Source organism: Melanerpes formicivorus, unplaced genomic scaffold (genome assembly GCF_026170545.1).
Source record: "Melanerpes formicivorus ecotype bairdi unplaced genomic scaffold, bMelFor1.0.p_v2 SCAF_12, whole genome shotgun sequence".
Taxonomy (NCBI): Eukaryota; Metazoa; Chordata; class Aves; order Piciformes; family Picidae; genus Melanerpes; species Melanerpes formicivorus.
Window position 1 is genome coordinate 21,391,279 of NW_027142364.1, and position 6,000 is coordinate 21,397,278.

Below are 6,000 nucleotides of genomic sequence, written 5' to 3' on the forward strand. Positions count from 1 at the left end.
CAAGGTTGGAAGAGACCTCGAAGATCATCAAGTCCACCCTGTCACCCAACACCTCATGCCCAGGGAGGTGGTGGAGTCACCATCACTGGAGGTGTTTAGGAGGAGACTTGATGGGGTGCTTGGTGCCATGGTTTAATTGGTTAGGTGGTGTTGGATGATAGGTTGGATGTGATGATCTCAAAGGTCTCTTCCAGCCTGGTCTGGTCTGGTCTGGTCTGGACTGGTCTAGTCTGGACTGGTCTATTCTATTCTATTCTATTCTATCATGATTAAACCATGGCACCAAGTGCCACATCCAATCCCCTCTTGAACACCTCCAGGGATGGGGACTCCACCACCTCCCTGGGCAGCACATTCCAATGGCTAACAACTCTCTCTGGGAAGAACTTTCTCCTCACCTCCAGCCTAAACTTCCCCTGGCACAGCTTGAGACTGTGTCCTCTTGTTCTGCTGCTGGTTGCCTGGGAGAAGAGACCAATGGACATTTAAATAAGAACAAGACAATCATATGGAGAAGTAGTTTCTTCTTAATGTTGGGGTGCTACACTGGCAATCATGGTCTTAGCAAACAGGTTCATGGAAGCCCCCCCATTTTTCCAGGTCCATCCATTAATGACAGATGAGCTATAAAAGACAACTTTGAACGTGGATTTTGGAAGCAGATCTTTGGCAGAAGGAAATTGCTGATGCTTATCTTGTTAACTGTCTGTGGGTTGGGTTTTTTTGTATCTGATGATAATCTAATCAGCTCTTTCTAGCTGACTGGAATTCAGCACCTTGATGCATTTTACGTTTCCTGGCTTGGATCTACACCACAAGGCAAGCCTGTGATGTGCACAGAGTGCTCTCTATCAGTTGAATCTTTCAGAGGCGAAGTGGTTCCTTTTATTTCTGTCACTGGGTTTGTAAAAGCAGGCTACCTGCAGAGATAAAGGACTTTATTCTGCACTGGTGCTGGTTCAGTTGCAATATTCTACTGTAAAAGTTGGTGGTGCCTGCACTAGTTCATTCTAGTGTAAACAAAAGGGACTGCTGGCTCTGTCTGTGCAATATAACTAGTGTTACAGGTGCAACTGTGTCTGACATTAGACCTCTTAATGAATGTTGAAGTTTGCTTGAATCTTCAGCTCACTGCTGTGTGCTCCTCTGATGCTGATGCAGCCTGCATGGTCCTTCCCATCCTGGGGACTCTGACTTCACCCAGCCTGTCACTTGCTTGAACCCCATTTACACGCAGCTTTTTGTGTCTGTTTGATTTTCCCTACAGATCCCAAATGAATTGGTGCAGCTTTTTGCCTTCCAACCCAACTCCTCATGTTCTGAGGAATTCTGCAAACCTCTTACTGGTCATTTCAGGAAAGCTGACTTCTCCCATTTGTTACATCCTAGGTAAGGCTGCTTCCTCTTAAGGTAATAGTCCAAAGATAAAGTCACTTCTTACAGCAAGAGAGCCACCTAGATATCCAGTTGCTGCTGCAATTAAGTTATTAAACCTCGTTATTACTGTTGCTTCACAAAAATTCATTGTACAATTTCCTTTCTTAAAATAGAACAGAATAAACCAGGTTGGAAGAGACCTTCAAGATCACCATGTCCAACCTATCATCCAATACCACCTAATGAACGAGTCCAGAGAAGGGCAACGAAGTTAGTGAGGGGCTTGGAACACAAGCCCTATGAGGAGAGACTGAGGGAGCTGGGGCTGCTTAGCCTGGAGAGAAGGAGACTCAGGGGTGACCTCATTGCTCTCTACAACTACCTGAAGGGGGGTTGTAAACAGGCAGAGGTTGGTCTCTTCTCCCAGGCAGCCAGCACCAGAACAAGAGGACACAGTCTCAAGCTGCGCCAGGAGAAGTTCAGGCTGGAGGTCAGGAGGAAGTTTTACACAGAGAGAGTGATTGCCCATTGGAATGGGCTGCCTGGGGAGGTGGTGGAGTCACCATCACTGGAGGTGTTCAGGAGGAGACTTGATAGGGTGCTTGGTGCCATGGGTTAGTTGATTAGGTGGTATTGGGTGATAGGTTGGACACCATGATCTTGAAGGTCTCTTCCAACCTGGTCTATTCTATTCTATTCTATTCTATCCTATCCTATTCTATTCTATCCTATTCTATTCTACTCTATTCTAATCAACTAACCCATGGCACCAAGCACCCTGTCACGTTAGTATACTGAAATGCACAGTTATCAATTACTGTAAAATGAAGAAGCCTGTCAATAGCTATGCACAGGGCCCTTTTGGCTGCAAATCCTACACTTGCCATGAGTCCTGGAGCCATGGACTGCTCTCCATTGCATGGATCACAGATCTCTCCCTGCCCAGTCTACAGGAACAATCCCTGAGAGATGTCTGAGATTAAAAAAAAGAAATTGCAGCTCCTGTCATGTATAAAAGTTAAGAGAGACAGGAAGGTCTGTCCCCAGCTCACAGACTAAAGACACTCCAGAGCCCTTCACAGGCAAGGCACAACGCTTGCGAAATGCCTTGCTGTTTGTACTTTGTTCTACACGCTCTACACAGGAAGTGAACCAAAGGGAAATGGAAACCACTTGAGTCATTGACACAAGCTCAGGGTGAGGGATCAGCATTTTGCTGTTTGCTTAGGAGTGATCTTTATTTGTTGAGTCTTGAGCTGTGCAGGAAAATAAGGTTTCTGTCTCAGGGTGCAGGCAGGGTTCATTACCAGCAAAGCATTTAGAACTTGAGGGCACTTGGGTGGATTTGTGTATTTAGATATACACAAAAATCAATGTAAACAAAGCATAGGACACAAAGCTGCCCACAGGGAGTGATTTGGGGGGTTTTCAGTGCATATCTGTGATTTCCTTTTCCATGTTACTATGGAGGGTTAGATAACATCTTCTTTCACACTGAATCCACTCAAAGCGTGACAGAGTAGAAGTCGTAATTCAGATCAAGCTAAAGTGCTTCAGTTTAGGTTCTGCTGATCAAAATTCAAGCTTCACACGTTCCAGACCTCCCACTGTATCTTAAAATCCAAGTCAAACAGATGTAGATAAACTGTAAATAATACTAACTCTCTGGTTGCCATAAAGTGGAATATTGATTCTCAAACACAACGCATGCATATAAACTGCTTTTATGATGTGAATTAAGATAGGCTCTTCCACAGTTTATATCTGTTATGACCTGTTGAGAAAAGCTGGCCACAGCAGTGGATACATGTCTGAGAGGAAAGCCTCTGGATATGCTATTTTAGAGTTCAGTAGGGTAGAAGGGGCTGGCAATATAGACTCTCACTGCTGAAAGAGTAATTGGCCTTTGGAATGTGCTGCCCAGGGGTGTGGTGGAGTCACCGTCCCTGGAGGTGCTCAAAAAAGGATTGGATGTGGCCCTTGAAGCCATGGTTTAGTTAGTCATGAGGTGTTAGGTAGTAGGTTGGACTTGATGATCTCTGAGGTCTTTTCCAACCTTATTGATTCTACGATTCTAAGAAAAAACCTGAAGCAGAAGATGTGACCTGGGAAACGAAACAAGGAAGGACACAGTTCTTGGAAACAGGGATGGCAAAGCTGCCACCGGCCAAGTCAGTGATCTATTAGACCTTCAGTTCTTGCTGAGTATCACTGATTTGTTTTATAGCAGTAAGAGTAATTAAATGGGTGACTGCTGACATGATTCAGAAAGGAAAAAAAGTATACTGCTGTTATACTAAAATCATATATGACCTGAGAAATCCAGAAACCTTGCAGAAATAAGCAATTTTTGCATGCCTAACGGTGCAGAGCTGGAAAACATGTGCACCAGACCCCTGCAGTGAAACCTCACTGAGAACAGATAGATCTGCTACATACAGCCTCCTCTTTCCTTGCACATAGGGGAACTGAACAGTAACACTAACATTTCCAAAGCAGAACAATAACACCAAAATATTCTCCCCTTGTTTTAGGATGGTAATCCCACATGTGTAATCAATTGTATGAGTGAAGATATGACACTGTTTTCATTCAGCTGCAATTGTATTCAGCCAACATTCCCCAGCGGGACAGGCCCACAGCAATGTACACAATAATTAAAGGAGGAAGGGAACTCCAAAAGTCACCTAGCTCACACCCTGCTTAAAGCCTAAGTAAGTTCAAAATTAGAATAGAATAGAATAGAATAGGATAGAATAGACCAGACCAGACCAGACCAGGTTGGAAGAGACCTTCAAGATCATGGTGTCCAACCTATCATCCAACACCACCCAACCAACTAAACCATGCAACCAAGCACCCCATCAAGTCTCCTCCTGAACACCTCCAGTGATAGCGAGTCCACCACCTCCCCAGGCAGCCCATTCCAATGGGCAATCACTCTCTCTGTGTAAAACTTCCTCCTGACCTCCAGCCTAAACCTCCCCTGGCACAGCTTGAGACTGTGTCCTCTTGTTCTGGTGCTGGCTGCTTGGGAGAAGAGACCAACCTCTGCCTGTCTACAGCCTCCCTTCAGGTAGTTGTAGAGAGCAATGAGGTCACCCCTGAGTCTCCTCTTCTCCAGGCTAAGCAGCCCCAGCTCCCTCAGCCTCTCCTCATAGGGCTTGTGTTTCAAGCCCTTCAACAACTTCGTTGCCCTTCTCTGGACTCGTTCCAGCAAGTCAACCTCCTTCCTAAACTGAGGAGCCCAGAACTGGACACAGGACTCAAGGTGTGGCCTAACCAGTGCAGTGTACAGGGGGAGAATGACCTCCCTGCTCCTGCTGGCCACACTGTTCCTGATGCAGGCCAGGATGTCATTGGCCCTCCTGGCTGCCTGGGCGCACTGCAGGCTGGTCCTTCTACAACAGTGCTGGAAATGCCAGGACTTGCCATGGTCCTTCTCTGATTCCTGAGACCACCTCCGCTGTGAAGACTTTTAAACATAATTAGTGATATACACCCATGATGGAAGAAGCTTCTCTTCACCCCTGCATTCAAGAATACATGCAGAAGTGCCTGCAAAGGTGCCTAACTAGGAGCAACACAACACAGAGCAGACAGACCTTGCTTTGATAGTCAAAACTGAAGAGAGAAAACATACAAGTTACTTGGAGAGTACACAGTGCATCTGTGCCACAAGCAGGACTTTAAGTGTAAAAATTGACATTAGACTTGATAGGATAGGATAGGATAGGATAGGATAGGATAGGATAGGATAGGATAGGATAGGATAGGATAGGATAGGATAGGATAGGATAGGATAGGACCAGACCAGACCAGGTTGGAAGAGACCTTCAAGATCATCGTGTCCAACATATCATCCAACACCTCCTAATCAATGAAACCATGGCACCAAGCACCCCATCAAGTCTCCTCCTGAACACCTTCAGGGATGGTGACTCCACCACCTCCTCAGGCAGCCCATTCCAATGGGTAATCACTCTCTCTGTGTAAAACTTCCTCCTGACCTCCAGATGATGGTTTAATAATCACAAAACTCACATCTCTCCTTTTTCTTCACTGCACTGTAAGCTCTGAGCCTCCATGTTACCATCAGGCTGTGTTTTCAGGTTTTCAGATAAGTTGAATGCTCCCTCCCCCCCCTTGTTTTTAAGCAAAACACCATTCATGAGTCCCAAGTAACCTCTTAACTCCACAAATTTAGGATTATGATGACAATTTCTTAAGCCTAGGATTAAAACAGAAGAATTAGCAATGATAGAGAAACGTCTGAGTACAGCTAGGAAGTGGAAGCAGAGGCAATTCTCTTCACAGTGTTAAAGTTATAAGCAAAGGGCTTCCAAGAAAGGCAAACCTGTAAATCTTCCCTGTAGTTCTGAATCAGCCTTTCAGAGATGAAACATGTGACACCCCCGAGTCCTGGCAAATTCTCTTCGTTCTAGGCCTGCACTACAAGGAGTACAGCAGAGGATAATCTGTGAGAAAAGCTTCGTGACAGAAACCCTAAATAAATTAAGGATACTAATCAGTTAAGATGTTACTATGGAAAATAGCTTTCATTTTATCTCACCGTTCTCCTACTGCCTTGTGTTAACATGTAAATCCAGAAGTGGAATCAAA